Consider the following 24,078-nt stretch of genomic DNA (forward strand, 5'->3'; position numbering starts at 1 on the left):
CTTTCCTACCATTTTAAAGTTGATTTTTTTCTTGAGTCAGTATTTACTTGATTGCTATAAATCTTTGCTTATTTTTCAGAGTTCTGACAAATTGATTTTGGCTGTTTTTGCATTTTTTTGGTGTTTCTGTGGAGGGATGGGCCCTTGGAGTTACCTATTCCACCATTTTTTCTGACATCATCTCTACAAACGGTTTTATGTTTTAAAATGTTTTTAAAAATCGAAAAAACATTATTTCATGGCCTGTGACAATTATATGAAATTCAAATTTTAGTGCCCTCAGATATTTATTGGAACACTTCCATGCTCATTCATTTACCCAGTGTCCATGCCTGCTTTTATGCTACAATGGCAGAATTGAGTAGTCGAGGCAGAGATAGTATGTTCTGCAGCCTAAAATCTTTATAATCCTGCCCTCTGCAGAGAAAACTTGCCTGCTAATCCCTGTTTTAAAGTCTGTCAGCCTCAAGTCTTCTCTCCATCTCTTCTAGCCTCCAAATTGTTGTTAGAGAAATCTCATCCAAAATTGTTTTGATTTGTTTAAAAATCTTCTCAGTTTGGTTTACAAGGTGCTTCTCGATCTGACCTCAACCTGCTGATGTCTTATCCCCCATCCCTTCTTCTGCTTCATCCTAATTATTTCACACTTCTTGCTCTTTCCCTTAAATGGCATACTTTTTCACCATGTTTATGCGTTGGCATATGCCATTATTTCTTAGAATGACCTTTCAAACTTTTCTCACCTGTGAAATCCCGACTGTCTCTGGAATGGGTTAAATAGTGCCCCCAAGGAGATATGTCCATGCATATCTTATTTGGTGGTGATGGTGATCTTATTTGGAAAAAGGGTCATCATAGATGTAATTAATGTAATGATCTTGAAGTAAGATCCTCCTGGATGAGAGTAGACCCTAAATCCAATGGCAAGTTCCCCTTATAAGAAAAGAGAAGGGAAAAGGATACACAGAGGAGATGGTGATGTGAAAACAGAGGCAAGGATTGGAGTGATGCATCTATAAGCCAGCAGCCATCAGAAATAAGGAGTGAAGCATAGAATGGATTCTTCCTCAGAAACTCCAGAAGGAATCAAGCCTGGCGACACCTTGATTTCAGACTTCTGGCCTCCGGAACTGCGAGAAAATACATTTCTGTTGTTTTCAGACACCAAGTTTGAAGCAATTTGTTATGGCAGCCCTCGCCCTCCAAAGACTCAGATCAAATGTCACTTATGAAGAGTTACATGATTCCCCTAGACTTAGACGAGATTATTCACTCATTCTTCTTTTGTATTATAGCATTTACCACATTATGCTTCAGTTTATATCTTTAAATATTTATGTTCTGTGAAAGTTCTGAACTTGTCCAGCATAAGAACTTATACTAGAGAGTATAAGAATGTATACTTTTGTTCTTCACACTCAGCGTGTTATCTGGCATACAGTAGTACTCAATGTTTATTGAATGAATGAATCATTGCAGACGATCAGGTGACCTAACAAGTATTGCTTGGAGTCAGGTTATCAACATTCTACATTTTGTTCTGCCACTTGAAAGCTCGGTCACGAGCCACTTCGGTCCTCAGCTTGCTCATCAATGTACTGTGAGAGGAGTACTAGGGCCTTTCCCAGCTCTACAATTTTAAGACGCATTGTTTCACTTGGGTGACTTCTTTCATGTCGTTCTGTTTTTGTGATGGAATCTGGAGAATAATATATTTTAGATTCTTAAAGAAAACTACTACACCACTAAAACTGAGGATCTTTAAAAGAACTTTAAAGATTTACCTTCTTTCTTTTATTTGTGGAACAAAACTGGAAATAATCTGGTAGGGATATGTGACATAATTTCTGTAGATACTTCTATAGTATGCAAATTTTGTATCTTTACGAATTGAATTGTTATGATTTGGTAATGAATCTAGCTTTGGAACTAAATTTTTTTTCCAGAAAATATTTTAGAAGAGTACTTATTTGTCATTTGAGGTGTACATATTGGTATTTTAAAAGTAGATGTGTATAAAATCCATAAAATTTGTGATAGAAAAGATAAACTCAACTATAATGTGAATAACTAATTTATTGTTTGTAATCAGACCTGAAATTAGTTTTCTTTTTATATATAGCTCAAATGATATACTTTTTTCCCCATTGTCTATTTTCAGTATTTCTGTTATGGTAAAATCATAATATATCAGTCAGTTGATGATACATACACTTGTGTATCCACATGTTAGGAACGCAAGTTAAAAGCCAACAAAACATGTTATTTGTACATTATTTGCATCAATGGAGATGCACCTTTATACAGACCTTCTTTAAAGTGCTATTAAAACTTTGACTCATCAAATCACTCACAAGGTAATTATCCCCACAGAGAGATAAGAAAATAGAAATGTCGGTATAGTTACAGAATCAAGGCTAAAAGTGAAATCACTAGCTGAATTGGAGTCAGAAATTGAGAACCCAACTTCAGAGTGAAGCCAAGTGTTGTTCTGAAAGAGAATTCGGGATCCTTATAAAAACTCCTTAATTTGGGGAGCATTTAAAAACCACTCGCCTTGCCTAAGTGGGAAGGAATCCTAGAAATCTCTTGCATTCCAGATTTCAGGTCTTTTCTCCCATGCTGTTCTCTGAATTCTCTCTTTCACTACTTTTCAATACAACATATTTTTATTGAGAATCTATTTGTGCATGGATCTGTACTACAGGTTCCAAGAATACAATTTCATCTGATTTTTAAACTCAAGAATTATGTAGTCTTTCTTCTTAATCATGTAAGACATGTACAAGAAAGATATTTTCTTGGTGTAAATTTAAGTGACACAGTTCATAAGAGATCAGAAAAGGCAGCAATCAATGTAGGTGAATTTTCTGAAGGCCTCCAAGCAGGAGATGGGAACAGAGCTGGGCCTTGTGGGGTGGACGAGATTGGCACAGGAGGGAGAGGACAGCCTGAGACGAAGCGGCAGGAATAAGAGTAGCATTCGTGAGGACAGTGGAGAGATGCATTGATAAGTGAATATTAACTGTGGGGTGTGAGTCAGGCTGGAGAGATCTGCATTTAAATTATCCTAGAAATGCAATGTTGTGTCTTTAAAGTCTCTGGAAGATTGAACTCTTTACTAATTGAAAGAACCTCATGGTTCTTTGAAGTAAAAACCCTTTATGGAATCCACTCTCCAGATTTATAAAATCTTGGGAACAAATTATTAAGTCTGCTTAGATTTGCATGCATGCTACACACACCACAACTCTCCCTATACAGGTACTAAGATATCTCATGATGAATTGGGACTGGTAACTTCATTTTTGAGGTTGGAATGTACTCCAGTTCATTTAATCTCACTCTCCTACAATATTTACATTACTTATTTAATTGATTAATTAATTGTGGTATTTACTTGTTTTCTTATTTCTTTGTAGGAATATCGATTGAAAGATTAATCTATTGATTAGTTAATCAGTTAATTAGTTAATTAACTAATTTCCTGTACACTGACCCACTACAATCTCTGAAAGATAATTGAAAACATTCTCGGTTGTTGCAGGACCTGGATTGGGAATTATGGCCTACAAAATTGCCATATCCCCATTAATGGCTCCGTTACATTTGCTTTTATTGTTTCCTACTACAAGAGAACAATTTTCATCTAAAGCTTGGATTGCTTCAGGAACATGGGAAGAGTTCATCTTATTCACAGAAATTGTCAGGGAAGAATGAGGGGCAACTGTTACAGATTTTTTTTTTAAAAAGAAAAGTCACTTTAGATTTTAACCTAATCCCAATCAAAATATACAATTCTGCTAAAGTTGAACCAGCAGAAATGAAATTTTTTCAGAGAGCATGGGCCCTGTTTTCTTAAGATGATTATTTCTCTATAAAGATGAGTTATGCTTGCTCACTGTTCCAATCACAGCTATGTGAACTGAACCTGACAACATCCACTAACCGTGAGGGAAAGGAAGTCTGGCTTTACTTTGTAATCCTTGGGCCGTGGAAGAACACTGTCAGACCTACTTATTACTCTGTCTTCAACTGTTGTGGACTAAATACTCCTTTCCTCTATCCTAAGGAACATTGGTCATTGACAGGTTGACTGTGTACTTTATTATTCAAATCAGGATACTTTTGAGAGTGAAAGTGTGTGCTACAAAAATAACAGGCATTAATTAATCTATAAGAGGCATAAACTGGGTCTGTCCTGGGCAAACCAGACATACGGTCACCTTCTGCTCAAAGTGCACACCTCTTCTATCATCAATTGTCTCTCCAATTCTTATCTTCTTACTGCTATAAATATCATTTACACTAGCCCAAACTCCACCCTGACCCTCCCAAACTTTTCTAATACACATTTTAGAACTCTGAATCCATGGTCAACAAGCTCCCTCCATCCTTAATCTCTTGAAAGCAGCGTAGTATAGTACTTCAGAGCATGGATTAAGGAGTCAAACATCCTTAAGTTAAACCCTAGCTGTGATACTTATTAGCTACATGACCTGGGAAAATGACATCATCTCCCTATGCCTCAGTCACCTCATCTGTAAAATGGAACTGATAATAAAGGCATCGGTGTTACAGGATTATTGTGAGGAGTAAATAGGTTAATATATATAAAATGCTTAGAATGCTTACAGTAGTGCCTTGTGTTTTTTCATCCACTTGACCAAATCTCAAGCGTGGTTAAATCCATGCAACCACTTGCTGTATGTTTGTTTCACACAGTTGGGCATCATTGGAGAAAAGTTCTTAATCAGTCTGAGTGGCACTCAACTAACAGGTAAGTTGCCTAGTAAGCCTTCTACTCTCTTTAGTGCTCTCTTCCACTAAAAAGCTGATCAGAAACTTCGATGATCATTTGATGCTCATCTGTGTATTGCAAGGTACTTTGGCTTGGCTTCTCTCTTGAGGATGATCAATGTAAGCATATTTTTGTTTTTCCTTTTGGACCTGTGTCACCTACGAGATTAACCAGAGAAGCATCTTCCAATCTCCTGCATGGAGGGCATAAACCTGGATGCCAATTTTCAGAGAAATGAGTAGAGGAAGAGGGCAGGGGAGTGGGTCTCATCGTTCAGATCTCGACTTCTCTCCCCTTCTTCCCCCGCAAGGTAGGGGAGAAAGAGGTGTTACTTGGCTATGTGGCATGAGTGAGGCCATCTGAGGAGCTATCTGCTTCTTAAACTTTCAACCAATTCTCTTATTTTTAGCCTCACCCCCTTCTCTACTTTTAGAGGTAGGTGGTGCCTCCAATTTCTGAATGTGGGTTCTGTGATATAACTGAAAATTGCTCCTGAATTTTTTCGCTATCAATTTAGGATTCAGCTTGCTTTAATCTTCTCAATCAGTTGCCTTTCTTTCGTGTGTTTTTAGCTTACTTTTTTTCTCCTGTTTGCTCATTTCCTGTTCTTGTTGTCTTATAGATTTATGCCTTAAAAATCTCATTATTGTCATTTTAATGAGGTTTATTGAGGGAACAAATGTAAATGAGTGCGTTCAATTTGCCTTCTTTACCCAGATCTAAAGAGCATTTTTTAATTACATTTTTTTCTGTTACTTGTTAGTATCTAGGAAAGAAGTTGGTTTTGGTATAGCACCTTTGAAGAATTCTCTTATGAATTCTAAAAATAGTCTATAAATTCTTGTGGGTTATTCTGTACCTAATTAACTATTCAAACCACTCCAGTCTGGCTTCTGTTCCCAACACTTGACCAAAAGTGCTCTTGCTAGGGCCACCAATTTCCTCCGTGTTGCTAAGTCCAGGGGACACTATTCTGTTCTAATCCTAATTTGTGTGTATCCCCAACATTCTGCACAAATTGCTCATTTCTCCTTCTGGAGTTACTCTTCTTTCTCAGCTTCTTCAACATTGTATCCATCCAGTTTTTCTTATACTGGATGCTCTTTCCCCATTGATAGCTTCTCCTTCTTCAGCCACTTGGAGATTCTTAGAGCTTAAACTTGGGCTCTTTTCTGCTACTATTGTTACCATTACTATCACTACCACCAACTACTATATAATTAGCTTTCACAACTTCTACAACTCTTTTAGAATATCAAGTTTCTATGCCTGAGAGCTTGAAAAATCAAGACTCTACAAATTTCCTAATTGTTTAAGCAATCGACAAATCCACAGGCATATTATGACTTGTAGGGTAGGAAAAATGAGGTTTAAGCAGGAAAAATTATTAATTGCAACAAATGCAGAAAACTTCTAAGGAATTCTCACATTTCAATCTTCAAGAATTTGGCGATAATAAGCTCACTTCAAAGTTCCAATCTGGGTTTATAGGTGGCCAACCAGACTAGACAGTATGGTTTGCCGGGGTCAGATACCAGAGTTATTATGTCTGTCCCCAGCGGTCTTAATTATACAGCATAGTGTGTTGATTGTTAAGTACTTCCATGGTGAACTGGATTGGCTGGTTTGGCCATGCGGAAGATTTATATATTGGTACAAATTCAATAATCCAAATGGCATAAATGATTTTATTCAAGTATGGGAAATAGCTTTATTATTAAGCCTACAAAGCAATCTTTTTCATAAAATTTTGAACTTTAGTGAATCATTCATACTCAAAAATAGACCTGTTTCAACCAGGTGTTACCTTCTCTAGCCAAAGGGCATTTTTATTAACAAAGAATTTACCCTATTTGTCCTTATATCACAGTAATAAGAATAATATCATCTACCATTTATATTGAAAACTATTGGTCAGTCTACTAAGCATTTTCATTTAATTTTCAAAACAACACCGCCAGTAAAAGTATGATTATCCCATTTTCTTGAAGAGGAAACGGGCATTTGGAGGTCCTGTCAGTTTCTTATGGTCCCACAATTAATAATGTATGGAGCTGGGATTGAAATATAGATCTGATCTGACTGCGAACACTGTGGTTCTGATTTGTCAACTGTGCTGTTTTTCTTCTCTTTACTCGTAGCAGTAGAAAACAGACAGATATATTTTTTCCCACAGACAATCCTCTTTTACAGTTAAATTTTATATTAGGGGACCCATTAGCTTGTTTTTTCCTTCTGAATTCATATCTGTAAGTTGACCTCAATTTTGTGTTTAGAAAATATTCTGTATTTCTTGGTAATTTTATAGGCACATGTTATAAATGATACTGGCACAGTTTTTTTCTTAGAATGAAAGTCTTTATCTTTGGGCAATTACAGAAGTATAACTGTAAATCTCAAACAATAACTATCATTTGTGTGCAGAATCCCATGTGTGTGTATATGTGTGTGTGTGCAGTTATTCTTATCATAGTACAGTTATTGGTAAATAAATGTAGAGACATTGAGAGATTTGAAAACAGTTATGACTCATTTTCTATTTCCTCACTGTCATTCCCTGCAATCTGATGCCATTTCTTCTCCTAAAACTGCTTTTATAATCTCATCGTTGAGCTACATTTTGATAAATCCAATGAACTATTTTTGGTCCATTGCTTTCTTACCTCTCTTCAGTTCTTACTACTCTTGGCTACTCCCTCCTTCCTGAAGGACGCTTTGTCACTGGTTCTTTGACTTTACATTTATTATTTTTTCATCTATTTCTGCTGCTCCTTCTCAATCAACTTTGTGGGCTCCGATTTCTCTACTTTTACCATAATTGTGATTTCTTTTCTTTTCTCTGGATATTCCATGGGCCATCTTACCAACTCCTGTAATTTAATTTATGCCAACTTTCCTCACAGATATTTCTTTGATACATATCTCATTTCTTACTCCTACCCTTGTATACATAATTGCTTATGGGGGCAATTCCTCTGGGGTGTCTCAAATGCACTTTAATGGGTCTCAAATGAAACTCATCATCTCCCCTACTCCATAACTCTTCTTTCTCCTATATTTTCTTTTTCAGTAAATGGCACCACTATCTGCTAAATTGCACTGAATTCCAAAGTGGGGAACCATTTTGACTTATTTTTCATGCTGTCTCCACTGCACTCCATTTCTATTGGTATCCCTCTAATTTTTGCCTTTTTATCCACCCTCACTGCCAATGCCTTAGTTTGGTTCATCATCATCTTTCACTTGCAACAATGTGTTTTCATTATCCAATCTTATTGAGATGTGATTTACATACAGTAAAACACACAGATCTTAAGGGTACAATTCCCAGAATTTTGAAAAATGTATATACCCACATAACATTTCAGTCAAAATATGAAACATTTCTATCACTCCAGAAAATTCCCTTGCTTCTTGCCAGTTAATTTCCCTCATCACTCAAAGATAATCACTCTTCTGATTTATATTTGTGTAGATAAGTGTGACTGCACTTGAATTTTATATAAACGGAATCAAACAGTACGTACGCTGGTGTCTTTTACTTAAAATAATGTTTCTGAGATTCATCCATGTGGTTGCACGTATCTGTAATGTGTTCTTTTCTATTGTGTAATAGTGTTCTACTGCATGAAGACACTGCAATTTGTTTATCCATTTCCTTGTTGATAGATATTTGAGTTGTTTCCAGTTGTTGTCTGTTATGGATAAAGCTGCTATGAGCAATCTTATAAAAGTCTTTCTGGCCCGGTGGCGCAAGCGGTTAAGTGCGTGCACGCCGCTGCAGCAGCCCGGGGTACGCCGGTTCACATCCCCTGCACGCACTGACGCACTGCTTGGCAGGCCATGCTGTGGCGGCATCCCATATAAAGTGGAGGAAGATGGGCAAGGGTGTTAGCCCAGGACCAGTCTTCCTCGGCAAAAAAAAAAAAAAAAAAAGAGGAGGATCGGCAGATGTTAGCGTAGGCCTGATCTCCTCACAAAAAAAAAACCCCACAAAAACAAACAGTGCTAAATAAGCACTTTTTCATGATTTCCTTCAGAACTGAAAGCTTTCATGATAAGTTGAATTTGAAATGGAACTTTAAAGAAGGGCAAACACATATAAAAGAAATGAAAGATGGGTGAATATTTTCTTGTGGAATGAGAGGTATGAGCTGAGGTGAGGGAAAATGCGAGTCTTACTTGGTTAGAAAAAGTATGAGTAGAAGAATGGGATGAAATTTTATCAGTGACTTTCAATTAAGGGTCACATCAGAATTACCTAGGAAACTTTAAAAAATATGGCTTCCTTCTTCAGATAATCCCTGGCGCATATTCGGAGTTCTCTTTCTCTGGTCTGCTCCTCACCTCCGACTTTCCCCACCTTAGGGAAGGGAAGAGTCGGTTATGAATAGCTACCATGTTTTTCTTCCATGAACCCCCGAATGGACTTTGGGTGCCAGGTTAAGGAATTTAGACATTATTCTATTGGCAGTTGGGATATACTGAAGGTTTTGAGCCATGCAATGGAAAGGATAAGGGCTGTGTTTTAGGTGGATCAATATTTTGGTGTGTACTGGATGGATAACAACCATGTTGTCGATTTTCTGTTACAGTTAAGCAAGAATACAACATATTGCTGTTTAAACAGAAATAATAATTTAATATGTTGTGTAGGTGAAACTGTAGTAAGATAAAGCATTTTCTAATGAAGGCTCTTATTGGATCTGAAAATTTAGGTACTTTTCTTGCTTAATTGTTCAAAAGTTGACTGTGAGACTGTACAAGTAGGTTACTGCCGTTATTAGAACTGTTATAAAAGATATCTATTTTAAGCAAATAGAACAATCACCTGTAATGCTTATGCCCTCAACAGATGAAAGGCCCAAATTCCTTTCAAATTCAAATTCCTTTTCTTTATTACTTAAGTATTTTCTAAGAAGAGAGCATCAGTTCAAGGCTTAAGGAGAAATGAAAATAAGCAACACTTAGCTCATTTCATATGATTGGTTTTTGTGAACTCATGAATTTGGAATAAAGGTAGTGTGATGTGGCACTTAATCTGTTCACTAAGCTCAGGCAAATAAAAGATTTCTTGCTGCCTCAATTTCCCCATCTATTGGACTAGGATAATAAGCCTATTTTATGCATCTCATATGATGTTTCTGAGAATCTTTTCAAATGGTTGTTTTCGAACCATACAGCCACAACACTGGATAAAGATTAGCTTCCATTTATGTATTATCTTCTTTTTACCTTTATAAAATTTCTAAGTTTCATTCGCTTTTGGTTGACACATGCAGTACAGTAATGAAAATGGTTTCTTCACATTTGGAACAAATTTCAGTATTTCACGTGCAATAAAGTTTGTAGTATAAATATGTTTCTAAATGGTTTAATACTAATTAGGCTAGTTACTTGCACTCAAGAAATAGTTGCACGATAGTTTCTCTCCCTACATCAGATGAAGAAGAAATTAGAAACATCTGTAAGCTACCTGGCTTTGATCATCTTAAGAGAGCCATTACAATAAGATGATATTATTACTGTTCAGAGACAACATATCCATTCCTTTATTCAACAAGTATTTTAGCACCTATCATGAATCAGACATTGTTTCAGACACTGGGAATACAGCAGGGAATAAAACAGACAATAACTGTGGCCCTCATTGTGCTTCCAGAATAATTGTGTTTGGACTATTCTCCTCAATTGTATTTTAATACTTTAAAAATAAATGTTTGGACAGCTGTGGCAGAACAGTATATGGCCAAATGTATATTTTCCAGTCCATCTGCTTGAGTCCACAGAGCCATTGATGAGTTCTCATTGCTCTTGGAAGCTGATACTTTTGGTCCAATCTCTGCATCTATGGTTATAGCCTCATTAATCAGCCAATAAAATGATTGAATATATATGAAAGTTGGGCTTATTTTAGTTCTTTTAAACTATTTTGTTTACTTTGTTAATCAACCATGTTTTGTGAAAATGTTTTGAGTTTCTGAAAGAAAGAGGTTTTATTTTACAATTTTTACTGCCTTTGCTTCAGAGCATAGGGTCCAATGAAGATGTGGCAATTCCTGTCTTGATTTAAGCAATGTAGATAGCCAAATTGGATAAATAAACCGGAAATTCTCACTGGGGCTTGAATTATCCTGCTGAACCCATGAATTAAACATAAGAATGTAAGAAATGTCATACTAGATTAAATCAACTGTCCACGGAGCATGGTATTTTATGGAAAAGCATGGTATGCACTCTCCACAACATTGATCTACCTTGAACATCATCATATTCCCTTAGTAATATATTACATATCAATTTTCCACAAATCAATTTTCTACAAAGACATTCTTTGATCCTGTTTCTATTTTCAGTCAGTACTACCTCTACAGTAATGAGTTTATTACCTCTTGTGTATACTTCACTTTCATAGTCCAATGACTGTGTAAACTTTACTTTTCAAGACACCCACTAGAGTACACTGTAATTTGGATTGTGTGCTTAACTTATCCATTTCTTTCTTTTTGTAAAATCTTATTCTCACTTACTTCTTACTTTTCTCATTTGAAGAGTATGAATTATCAACTGATTTTACGTGGAAACCTTTACATCCTTTTGCTTGCTTATATTCTAGATCAGTTACTCTAGGATGTCCTTTATGATTGGAGAGCAATGAAAATTGTGCACACGTTCCAAAGGAGAGTGATCACAATTTTGTATATGGGTAATATTTGTTTTATTACCATGTAAGTATGATGAGCATTTTGTTGTCCTTTTTGTTAACAGGAGAACATTAGATCACTGTCTTGAGATAACATGTTGGATATTCTTTTGCTTGATCTCCACTGCATATTGTGTTAAATATGTTTCCCAAATCAAAATATTCAACACTCTCTACCCTGCTACAAATCACATACTGAGTGTAATATACTACCTTACCAGCACTGAATGAATATTCATACTGACAGCACTTCTGAATTTATGCACCTTTAACATTCTTTAAACTCTTATAGATTAGTGTATTCATTTATATCTGTTAATTTGTATGTAACGCATTCTTTTAGTAATTTTCTTTAATCCTACTAATGGAACCTTCCCTTAGCTGTCTGCACATCTATTACGTCCTGCCTGCCTTGGTAAAGTCTTAATTTCCAGAAAGAGAAAGCATATTTGGATGACCTTGTCTTCTTCTTCCTCAATGCCTTCTTCTTGCCTTATTTTTGCCCTTCTAAAGCTCAGTCTTAATAATTATCAATAAATTTAATTGATAATTTCAAATCAATACATTTGAAATTAAATTTTTTCTTAACACCTCTAATATATAATATGCATGTACATAAATCTTCTATGTTATGATCCCCAAGTTCTTTCTCTTTAAAATGATTTGTTTCTGCTAGACTGAATGTGTAGTTTTTACTTGGACTGTATTGAGAACAAATAAATCTGAACATTAATTATTCCTTCAGTAGCAGAATCTTTTTCTAAACTACATCAAGGCAATATATTAAAAATATTCAACTTTGAGGAACACATCTTAAAACTAAATGTGGACTTCAGAGACATTACTTTCTTTGATCCTGCAAATCATATTTAATGGTTTATATATGCACAGAAATCTTTGTATATTCACTATATCTATGAAATATTCTAGGAAAATCATGTTTTGGACTTATTTTACCAGATAGGTGTTATCTAAAATGGAACTTAAATGGCTGTTAGAGGAAGTGAGATGCTATGGGACACTGTGAACACCTTTGGCTTGCTCTTCTTAGAGCAGCCATATTCCTAGTGGTACAGGCAGAAAACTATTTTACCCTGGGTGTGAAGATGGAAACTTACTTCTTCCTATTTTCCTTGAGTAAACATATGATTACTTCCAGAACTGAGATCTTTAAGGTCTAAAGGGTCTATACTTGGTTCAGTGAATTATTTGTGAAAAAAGAAAAAAAATTCTATCCTCTTTACATTGTCTAAGAAAAATCCAGACAAATTTGACACTTGGAGAAAAAGACCAGAACTAGAATAATAAAGAGCTTCCGTTCTTGACTGGAGGCATCATTTCCTTTCCTAAGTTACATGAAACACATTAAAGAGTATTTAAAACTGCCTCATGTACTTTGTCCCCTCCAGCCCGACATGGCAGTGTTCCACAGAATAATGATGACATGAGCAAGGCAATTATAAAGGGACCCACATAAGCTGATCTCTCTTCTCTGCAGATGACACAAATAGAAAGCTTTGAGCAAGAGTGGAAAGCACACTGTCACTTGTCTTTCTCCTCTGAAGAAGCTGGGACACATTCTGCTCAGCCAACATGTTCCCAGTGGAATGTGATTTAACTTCCACTTTTCGCACAGTGAGAAGCAACACTGTAGACCTGTGGGGAGGGCGATGGCAGCCTGGGAGGAATTTGGATAAGTGTTTTTCACTCCAGTGTTTTCATGCGACCTGTCTCTTGTTCTCAATTTAGTTACATCTTGACCTGGAAAATGCAGCCAAGATTTACCTCTCTTCATTCGGCTTACCTTGATTCATGATGTGCATCGCCCTCCTTCCCCTACTCCCACCCCTTGCAGCCTCTTCTCTCTTTCTCTTGCAACCTACTAATAGAGCCTCTTTAGATGTCTACACATGTATTTCCCTCAGTAGAGGCTCTACTTCCAGGAAGAGAAAATGTATTTGAATCCCTGCAATATACACAAGGAATATCCACCTATAGCAGCCTAAGCGGTTCCCCACCCCTGTCACCAGACCTGACCATCCACACATCCAGCGGCTTCTGTAAGAACCCTCCGATAGGAAGGGAATGAATATGCCTCACTTCTCCTCAGCTTTTCTTCCCTCCCCCCTCCATTAAACGACTGCTTTTTATGCACGAGATAATAGACAAGCCTTGGGTGACCTGTTTTTTAATTTTTCCCTCCCCCTCCCTCTTTTTTCCTTGCGGTAGAATAGTGCTGAAGAAAGAGGGCACTAGTGTACAGCCCAGATCGCATCCTTGCACCGTCTGGATTAGAGCTGAGGCGTCTGCGAACCGAGCGTGGCCGCGGTGCTCTGGCCCGGGGACCACAGCGCTGTCTACCCGGACTCAGGTACATCTCAAGTCCAAATTCTCCAAGCAGACCCAGGTGAGCAGACACCTCCCGGCGGTGAAACCCACCCATAGTGGCAGACACAGTCCCAATCTATTGGGATTTTCTTTCTGATCCCAGGGGCATCGTCGCTTATTTCTTTTCGTCTCGCATCCCCGGGATGCTCAGGACCCATGGATGCCTGGGTTGTCTTCCTCTTTTTGCCTGCCTCACCTCCTCTGCCCTTGCTCCGCGCCCGCTCCCTTAGCTCCTTTCTCCTCCGACTCTCACCTTGAGAAACGAAGCCGGGGAGGGACGAGAGAGGGAGCCAACTTCAGCCCCGCAGGCGGCTGAGATTTGGCGCCTCTGCCCCCGAAGCGGTCAGGTTTGAATATACTTGCAGGAGCGCTGGCAGCAAGGCGAAGAGAATGGGGATGGAGGGCTGGTGGGAAGGCGAGGGGAGGTGTGTGTGTGTGTGTGTGTGTGTGTGTGGTGTGTGGGGGGGCTAAAGAACGCAGGGAAGGGGGTTGAAAGAACGAAGTTGGGGGTGGGGGTGGGGTCAAAGAATTGCAACTCGCTGGTCAAAGCGTCTGCTCCGGGCCCTGCGGGGGAATGTCTCCGCAGCTGGACCTAGCACTGTCCAGGGTTCTGAAGGCGTCCGAGCTGAGCTGCGGCCGCGAGAGCAACCTGGAAGCCGCCCCCCCCCCACCCCCGTTCCCTTTCTAGCAACTATGCAAAGCCAAAGGTCTCGATTTAGGCGAGTGCAGGGGCCCCTCCACCCCCTCCCTCCCTCCTCCATGGCGGGAACAAGTTACCTTATCTGCACCCTTTCTCCCTGAATCTCCACAGTAAGCTGACTTCTTGGAGTGGGGAGGGGGACGTACCAAAATCCGACACGCAGAGACTTTACCAGGCGTTGCCTTAGTAACTAATATGGATTTCCTCAAGCTGGTAAATTTATATTTACTACTTGGGTTGCATGTTAGGGTCTCTCCAACCCCTCAAAGTTAAAATAAAAGGTGCACTCCTCGTTCGCGTTCATTTTGAAGTAGCGCTTCCACCTTCATAATGAGTCTCCAAATTTCTTCTGGGAAAAAGTTAATCTTTTCAAATCCGGAAAGTTCTCTTAGGTTGAAAGACCTAGCTCCTCCTCCCCTCTCTTTCCCCTTCCCCCTCAAGTCAGTAAGCATAATGGGTATTTGGGGGCCGGGAAGAGACTTAAAGCTGGGGGTGGGGGTGGCGGGTTGGCGGGACTCTGCGCCTCCGGGGACGAAGGAGGGCACTGGGGACAAGACGCGCTACCTTCTGCCTTGACCAGAGCTGCCTCCGAAGCCGTCCCTCCAGCCAATATCATGATGTGCCGAAATGGAATGGACCGGGCAACTATTAACATCACTAACCCCGGAGTTTTGACACAGGTCCTGTGATAACAGAGCTTCTCCTTCTTCTTTTGTTGGCAGCGTCCAGCTCCCCGCTGCCACCACGACGCCCGTTGTACTTTCATCAGTTTACCTTGATGCACCGGTGAAGAAGGGGACTGGGATTCCCCTAGAAACGCCTCCAGGGCGTGGAGGAGGTCGTGGAGGACCAGGAGGAGGCGGCGGAGGGGAAGGAGGCGGGGTGCGGGCGGCGAAGGCGTTGGACGCGCGGTGTTGGCGAACCGGACCGGGCCAGCAGAGGCAGGCGTCGGGCGCCTCCGCGGTGCGCGCCCAGAGCCGGCTGGCGGGACCAGCGTGGGAAGGCGGCTGGCCGCTGTGGACCGCGTCCTCGGCACAATGGTCTGGCTCCTCTTGGTTTTCTTCCCAGCGATCTTTCTGGAGATATCCCTTCTCCCCAGAGGCCCCAGCAGAACAGTGTTGCTGGCGGGAGCCTCGTCTCAGCGCTCGGTGGCCAGAATGGACGGAGATGTCATCATTGGGGCCCTCTTCTCTGTCCACCACCAGCCTCCGGCCGAGAAGGTGCCCGAGAGGAAGTGCGGGGAGATCAGGGAGCAGTACGGCATCCAGAGAGTGGAGGCCATGTTCCACACGTTGGATAAGATTAACGCGGACCCGGTCCTCCTGCCCAACATCACCCTGGGCAGCGAGATCCGGGACTCCTGCTGGCACTCGTCCGTGGCTCTGGAGCAGAGCATTGAGTTCATCAGGGACTCTCTGATTTCCATGCGAGATGAGAGGGAGGGGCTCAACCGGTGCCTGCCTGACGGCCAGTCCCTCCCTCCAGGCAGGACTAAGAAGCCCATCGCGGGCGTGATCGGCCCGGGCTCCAGCTCCGTGGCCATTCAGGTGCAGAACCTGCTGCAGCTCTTCGATATCCCCCAGATCGCCTATTCTGCCACAAGCATCGACCTGAGTGACAAAACTTTGTACAAATACTTCCTGCGGGTTGTGCCCTCTGACACTTTGCAGGCAAGGGCGATGCTTGACATAGTCAAGCGTTACAATTGGACCTATGTCTCTGCAGTCCACACGGAAGGTAGGCATTGCGTTTGGGAAAGACATGTGCCCAGCAAGCCAGGGCATTGCATGATGTGCACTTGGGATCATAATATGGTCCCTGTTTGTTTCCAGCACGGTGGGAACAGACTTTTCCCTTCTCAGTACATGCCCACTCAGGCATTGCCTTTTTCCCTCATTCTCTTGTAATTACAGTGTAGGAAAACCATGTCCCAGGTGTTTCTGAGGATAGTAAGAACCAAAAAGATACCAAACTCTCCATGAATAGTAGCCAACTGTAGTTTCTGGATTTACGTGTTTGTTTGCCCTTGTAGGTGTAACACTACCCTTAAGTGACTGGCTACAATTTTCCACACTTAGTAGACTAATCCCGTGTGATTGTATATGATTAGTATTTCAAGTCCTAAATTGGACTTGAAAGCTTTGTCTTGTCTTGAACAGCTCAAAGGGCTTCTTACACATCCACAACTTACCTGTGAATGTTGGATTAATGCAGTCCTCTCCCTCAGTATATCAGAAACTTACATTTTACATTCTGGGGTGCCTTAGATACAAAAGAAGAGTAAATCATTTAAATCACTTATTTATTTTTTTCCTACTACATATGTTGAAATTGTCCAGAAGCCCTCACTCCCCCCAAGAATTGTCTTGTTTTATGAGAAATAGTACCGATGACCTCTTGGATTTCAGTTTTGGTTTCTAGTCTTTTTCTTCTAACACAATGACTGCTCATTGGAATTTAAAATTAGGCCAATTATAAATTACTACTAAAAGGTAGAAGATATTAGATTTAAAATGGCTTTTAAAAATGAAATAGATTTACCTGAGGTTAAAAACTTTGATTTTCACAGAATCTTACAGACGTGAATTCCCAAAGAATTCCTTATATAAAGATTTTCTCTACTCTCTTCATCTTAGCTTATATAGATTTTTGGATAAAATGAGACTTCTAAGTCATCTGCTCTTAACACCCTTGTTAGGTTTTTGAAGAAACTGAGGCTTTGGTTATAAATTAATGTCTAGGACAATTCACATGTATATGCTGGTATACGGAAGAGAATTTTGAGAGTATTGCTGCATTCATATTTCTTAATATCAAATTTTTAAAAGAAAGGCCATAAGCATGACTTCATGTTCTTTTAACAGTTACACAATATTCAGTAACTGGTGTGAAGTCTTTTTATAGAAATTAGGAAGCATTCTTGCTGAAGTGGTTATATGGTTATTGTTAATGAAAACCGATGCTTTAGTTTATAAAAGGAGCAAGGTTTTCAGGACAAACAAAAATAATGTATAATTAAACATTATAATTTTGGAGTTTGCTTTTGGAAAAAAACTTTCTGCTGCAATACTGTGACTTCTAACAACTGACTCATGTTTCTGAATCTTGATTTTTAATAGTGAACTGCATACCTCTTTTTCAACAAAATTTCATATCACTTTTTTAAGACACAAATTTAAGTTGTGATGTTAATCCCTTACATTTTAATATTTAATGTTAATTTCCTACATTTTATCATTTAATATAGTTTCCTGTGGTGCTTAGATGGAACATCTTGAAAGCACAAGTTAAAGATGCGTTCATTGTCAGCCTTAGATAGATCTCTCTAAAAGGGAATGGCAAAATCTAGATTGAATGTGATTTATTCAAAAATTTAATAATTATCCCTCCATTGAGTTAGGTAATTGATTATAGATATTAGAAGAGTAAAGTCATCCTTCAAGAAGAAATAATACTTCATCATTTTTACACAGTCATTTTATTTTCCATATTTTATTATAATATTTTATTTTTGGGGTGGAAAGGAAAGGAGAAAAGACTCCCCTCTTCAATCTGTTTTCCAATTGCATCACTTTGCTAAAAATAATTGCTAATAGTGGGTTGCTTTCTGTCAACTAGAATTATGTTTTTGGAAAATTAGTTGGACTTGTGTTTGCCAATTTTGTTGAGGAAGGGCTCATATTAAAATTTCCCCTTCGTGTTGGTTTGGATTACTTTGTTTCCTTTCTGCCTTCTGATTGGTGTTGCGTGGCAGAGACAATGTCTCCAGACTATTATAGTAGCTGATTCCAGACTAGACTGTCTTCATAGAACAGTATCACAGCTAACTTGGGTGTCTATTTTATAAGCAAGAGATTATGCCGTTCGCCTTCCTTTTACGTATATCTTATTTCTTCTCGAAGATAATTTGTTTCTTCTCTTATTAGACATAATATTTGTGGAAACTAATTTGCTTATATTTTCTTCTATCTGCAAATAAATATAGCAGCCTCCTTTGTACAGTCGCCAACTGAAATTCATGTTTCCTGAGGCTCTTCCCTCCTGCTTCCTAGGGACCCAGGGTGTACTGGTGTGCAGGCACCTTCTTGCATCATTTAGTAATTTTCCTGCCTTCAGACTGATGGGGTCACCTACTGGTGACAGTTCCCTGTCAAAAAGCAGCTAAGACCAGGTAACTAGTGTTGTCTCTGCCATCTGGGCACTATTCAGGAAGGAATCCAATTTGTCTGGATACTAGCAATTTGGAGCTTAGAAATTCTGGGACCTCCAGTGACCTTCACCTCTCCTTTCCAAAGTAGCCATTTTTCTAGTCAATTTATCATCACGGTTTCTTTTATTAGAAGCTAGCCTGGTATAGTTAACATCAAAGGTACGAGTGACTAGACTAGTGTACTTTCATTTCTATGGTTAGTTTTGATGGACTTTAAAATCATAGATGGAGCATCCTATTCTTTGAATTTCCCAATTGTTTTTATAGCCCTTTATTATTTCATTTTATATTGAAGTTAAGCCTGGAAGTATTCTTTTTTAACCAGTAGAATTCACTTGTTGTATTCTTTTACACGCTTTTCAATCTTCTACCACATCTATCACAATCTATCATTTGTGTCACACCTGTCCTCTGCCCATGACAACTGTCAGTTTACCCGGCATAAAAGAGAATCAGTGCCCAAGTTACCTGCAATATGCTCTCCGGAAATTTTTCTGGATTGGTTCCTGAGGGGAATATTGAAATAGGATCTGTCAAAAGGTGAGTCCTGACGCCATAGAGCCTTATCCACAGACAAAAATTGAGTGCACTTCGGAGCAATCTGCTCACTTGGAATGCGTGCCTTTAAATATGCTAAGCATAGAATACAAAAATAGCCTACTTCTGTGAAGAATATCTCGGTCAAGGACACCGTATTCCATCCTTTTGATAAAATCCAGATTCTTCATCAAAAACCAAATTTATCATTTCACAAGGTTGTAGAAAACAGTACTTAAAAATAATTCTAGTTGATTAAGTTCAAAGCATTGAGCAAGGCCAATAAAGAACATTCTTTGAGTAGTAGCTTCAAAAAGTTTTTTTTGGATTGGATACATTGTCCTTTGTTTTTAGCCTTTCTCTCTTAGTATTTTGTCTCAGTGTCAGATGAGCATTGATATGATGAGGGGTTCAGTGATGCTGTTATAAGATGCACTTTACTCTAAGGTCCCCTTTTGTTTACAGTTACATTTTCATTGTGGTGCACCTTTTTTTGCCACTTGCTTACATTTTATATGAAATTGGACTTTTTTGGCTTTTGTCCGCCCAAAATCTGATCTTTTCTTTTTAGAAGCTTTTTTTCTATTTGATATAAAACTTACTTTGAAAGTCTAATGGCATCAGAGGAAAATCCCTCTAAGTCAGAAATACATCAATTAACTATTACTTTAGCTAATGACATTACGTATAAGAATTTTGTTTCTACTAAATATCTTATTTCCCATCTATGCACCAGCAGCATTCTCTCTACCTTTCTTATCGTGATTTCAAACTATTTCACAGTAAGTTATCTTAACAAATTGCTCTATTTTATCACAAAATAAGGAATAGGAGTGCCTTGAAAGGTAATTTAGGCCAACCAATCAAAGATGCTGAAAACCCCACTGTTACGTCTCTGCCAAGAAGCAGTTCCCACATGCGCCAAGTTTCCCGAATGTGATTAGGGTTTCTAATGAGAGTGGGAGAATGCAGGACTTAAATTCAGAAGCAGAATTTCACCTATTCATCACCTACATAACGACCTGACTCTCTGAAATTTCTACCACTTCTCCATCAACTACAGGAAGTTATCCAAAACAATTTAAATTTCTCTTCCATGTGATGTTTGTCTTCAGCGAATCCTCTCTCCTTTATGCCATCCTCTCTCTTTTATGCCATACCTCACCAGTGTCTTCACCCATATATTCTAGTTTTTAGTTCCCTCATCCTCATAGATAACTCAAGTAGATCTTAGATAAATTATTATCCAAAAGTCTTTTAAAAAATATATGCTTCTACTAGGCCATATCTCCTTCCTTTTATGTTTGAGCAGTTATTAATATTGTTATCGTTATCATATCTAAGAGTAGGACTTTGTTTCATGTTTCCTTTTAAATGTAAAATCATTAGCTTAAATCTATCTTATCAGTAAGTTCTGGGATTTTGATTATTTAATTCATCTTAGCATCACCTTAGGACCAGCTTTATGCCCTTAGGATTTAATTATATACGTTAAAACTGAGTAAGAGAGCGTCGAGTGTAAAGTCCCTCAGCCCCTCACCAGCAAACTACTTCCTAGCTGACTCTGGTGGTCACTAAGTCTGGTATGAATTCTCTTGACAGTATGCTTTTCCATACTGTACCACTTTATAGATAAATAAATAAATATAAGCAGTTTAAATAAAAAGCCATAACAACAGATATTCAACTCTAATTGAAGATTTACTGTACCAAAAACTGCATATGTGAAATTTGAAGACTTGGTCTCTGTTACTAAGTGCTTTACACTGTAAAGGGAGTACAGTTTGAACATGTGTAAAACAAGTAAAAATAAACCATTACAGTACAGACATTTAGAAACATGAGTTTATAAATCTTTAGGGAACACTGAAAGAAAATATTGGGGAGTGTAATTTGCTAGAAAAAAGCTAGAGAAAAGGGAATTTTGATTAGTGGTGTTTTTTGAACACGGCATTTGTAAAAGATAGAGCCGTAGTAAGAATGTCCCTATGAGGGATAAAGTAAGCAGGTCTGCTTGGCTGGAGTGGAGAATTTGGGCCAGGAACTAATGATAAAGGTAGCAACCCAAATGTGGTTTCTTGTATTCTATCATTCTGTGTGTCTTTATTGTATGAAGGACAAATAATGGAGAATCTTGTAACACGTGCCAAAGAGCTTTGGTATCAAGAAAAATGTGTCTAAGCAGAGTTTGATGTGATTCAGAGATAATTAAAAGAAAGTGAATTCTTACTGACATGTGTAGGGGAGATCCATTGGATGGGGAAGGGGAAAACTAACTATGAAAAGATGAGTTATTGTAGAACTCTAGGTACTAGGCTGTTAAAATAATTGGGAAGAATAAAGGTTGCTCCAAAGGAATTCTTTATGGGAGAATTTGATGTACCAAAGAGTCAAGGACAGAGACATCGAAGCTACCTTCAGTTTTGCAGTCCTAGTGGACGAGCAGAATTTTGGTGTAATTAACAGGCCTGTGATGAGTAGGTTTCAAAACCATGATTCTTTCGGTTTAAACAGTGTGGACTAAGATTTAATATGTCCAATCTGAAGTGAGCTTTGGCTAAGAACACATACATTATTAGCAAGAGTGGGTGTGCGGACAAAAGAAAAGCCAGGGATAGTAATGAGGGACTCTATGTGTGATTTAAAATAAGTGTTCACATCCAAGTAAAGCCTTGTTTACCCAGAACCTTCATTCTCCAGCTGACTTACCTGGGTACTTGAGAGTTGGCCTCTTTAAACTCCAACCTTATACATTTTAAATATTTTACAAGGTGATCTTTGCAAACTATATCACATTGTTCCCTGACCTCTTTTAAAGAGTGCTGAATTTAATAGACACTTTTCTTGAATATACGAAGTAATCATTATGAATGTCAACTGTTACACGTGCTGGGATACAGTGGTAATCTTGAAGCCCATTGGAAAATATAAAGCTGTTTATTCCTGCCAAAAATGGTTCCAGATTGCCATACTTTTGAGTTTCGACCTTTGTTATTTCTTCCTGTATTGACTAGACTTAAACCATTTTCTAAGTTATTTAATCAGTGTTTAGTGAACAGTTACTATGTGCAAAGGATTAAGGTGAAACACAAAGATGAAAAAAAAAAAACCCCAGCTTTATTGTTTTGAGAAAGCTTGAACTCTTCTTCATTCTTCTGCCATACCATCAATCACCCTGTGACTCGTTTGCTTTGGAACATGTATTATAAGTAGCCGGCCGGCATAGGGTAGATGGTGGTGGCAACTTCTATTTTATGTTTCTATCACGTGGCTTGGCAATTGCTATTCCTCTTTCAGGCACTAAAATTTTTCCCCTAGTGATTTATGGAGCTAATATACAATGACCGTTTCGTGAATCTTTAGTCACTTTCTGGGCAGTGGCTGGAGTGGTGTCATGAGAGAGAGATTTGTCGGAAGCCATATTTTCAGCATGCCCTGTAGTACGACCACAGAGAGCTGGGAAGCCAGTCGAGGACACAGTAGTTCAGTGAGCACCTACCACCACTGGAAAAACAACTCACAGTGCGTGCTGTTCTGATATTAGATTAAGTGACATCTCAGGAGGAGACGGTTGTCAGTTTTCAGGGAAGCTGTAGTTGAAACCCGGAGTCAAGCTGAAACGTAGAGCATTGTCAAAATGATGCGGCTACCTTACCCATCAAAGAGCTGTCATTAGATTTTAAAAGTATGTAGAAATATTTGAGTAATTTGTGTGTGCAAGTTCTACTTATTTTTAATGCCTAATTGTTCTCTATGAAAGTCCACAACATTTTAAATCTTAATTTACATGAAAAATTTGAATTTTCATTTTCTTCAGTCTCCTGGGAAGTTCTGCTTTCTTAAACTTAAGGCATTATGGTACCAAATATAGCATTAATGTTTTTATGAAGAGAATTGATTGGCTCAAGCAGAAAATTGGTGATCAGAAATCCTCATTTATCAATTTTAGGATTATCTATGTTGGTCACTTCATGGCCGACAAATTGAAGATTTAAGCCAATGATCTCAGTGATTCAGATGAAGGCCTTAATTGGCAACTGAAGTACAAGAAGATTTTGAGGAGCAGTTCTTTGATTACCAAGTAACTTATTTTGCTTTCTAATGAAGACATGACCATTTATTCCTTGATAAACACGTGTCTACTATGTGTCAGACACTGGTCTTGATGCTAAGAATACATAAATTAAAAGAATGAGAACTGTTATTATTGTTATTACTATTATTATCCTAAAGGGTCCCATAGTCTGTTGGAAGAGCCATAGAAATATAAAGGTAGCTATAGGCTCATGGGTTACAAAAAAGTACATTTAATCACTTTAAAAAAAAATAAATGCACAAAAGATTATGGGAAATACTGTACATTTCTCTAAGTTTCATTTGTAAGATGAAAATGATAACCACTACCATGTTATTTACCTTACGGCGGTGTTTCACAGGACAAGGAGATGCTATGTATAACTAGCTTTTACCTGCTTTTGTTGCACTGCTGTCAAAGAGATGGATTCTCAACATATTAGCCTTTCTCAGCTGATGAAGATTGAGCAAGTGCATGAAATCAGTTAATCAGATGTAGATTTTTGACCCCAAAATCTAGTAACGTAAGATACAAACGAAATTCACAGTGAAGATAAAAGTGCAGCATGCGCTATAGATTTTCGCAACATTTCTCATGTTACAAATGAGAAAAAAAAAAGGCCCAGGAAAGTAAAATGACTTGCCCCAAACCATAAAATTCATTA

Source organism: Ceratotherium simum, chromosome 38, assembly GCF_057802395.1.
Source record: "Ceratotherium simum simum isolate JZ-2026a chromosome 38, ASM5780239v1, whole genome shotgun sequence".
Lineage (NCBI taxonomy): Eukaryota > Metazoa > Chordata > Mammalia > Perissodactyla > Rhinocerotidae > Ceratotherium > Ceratotherium simum.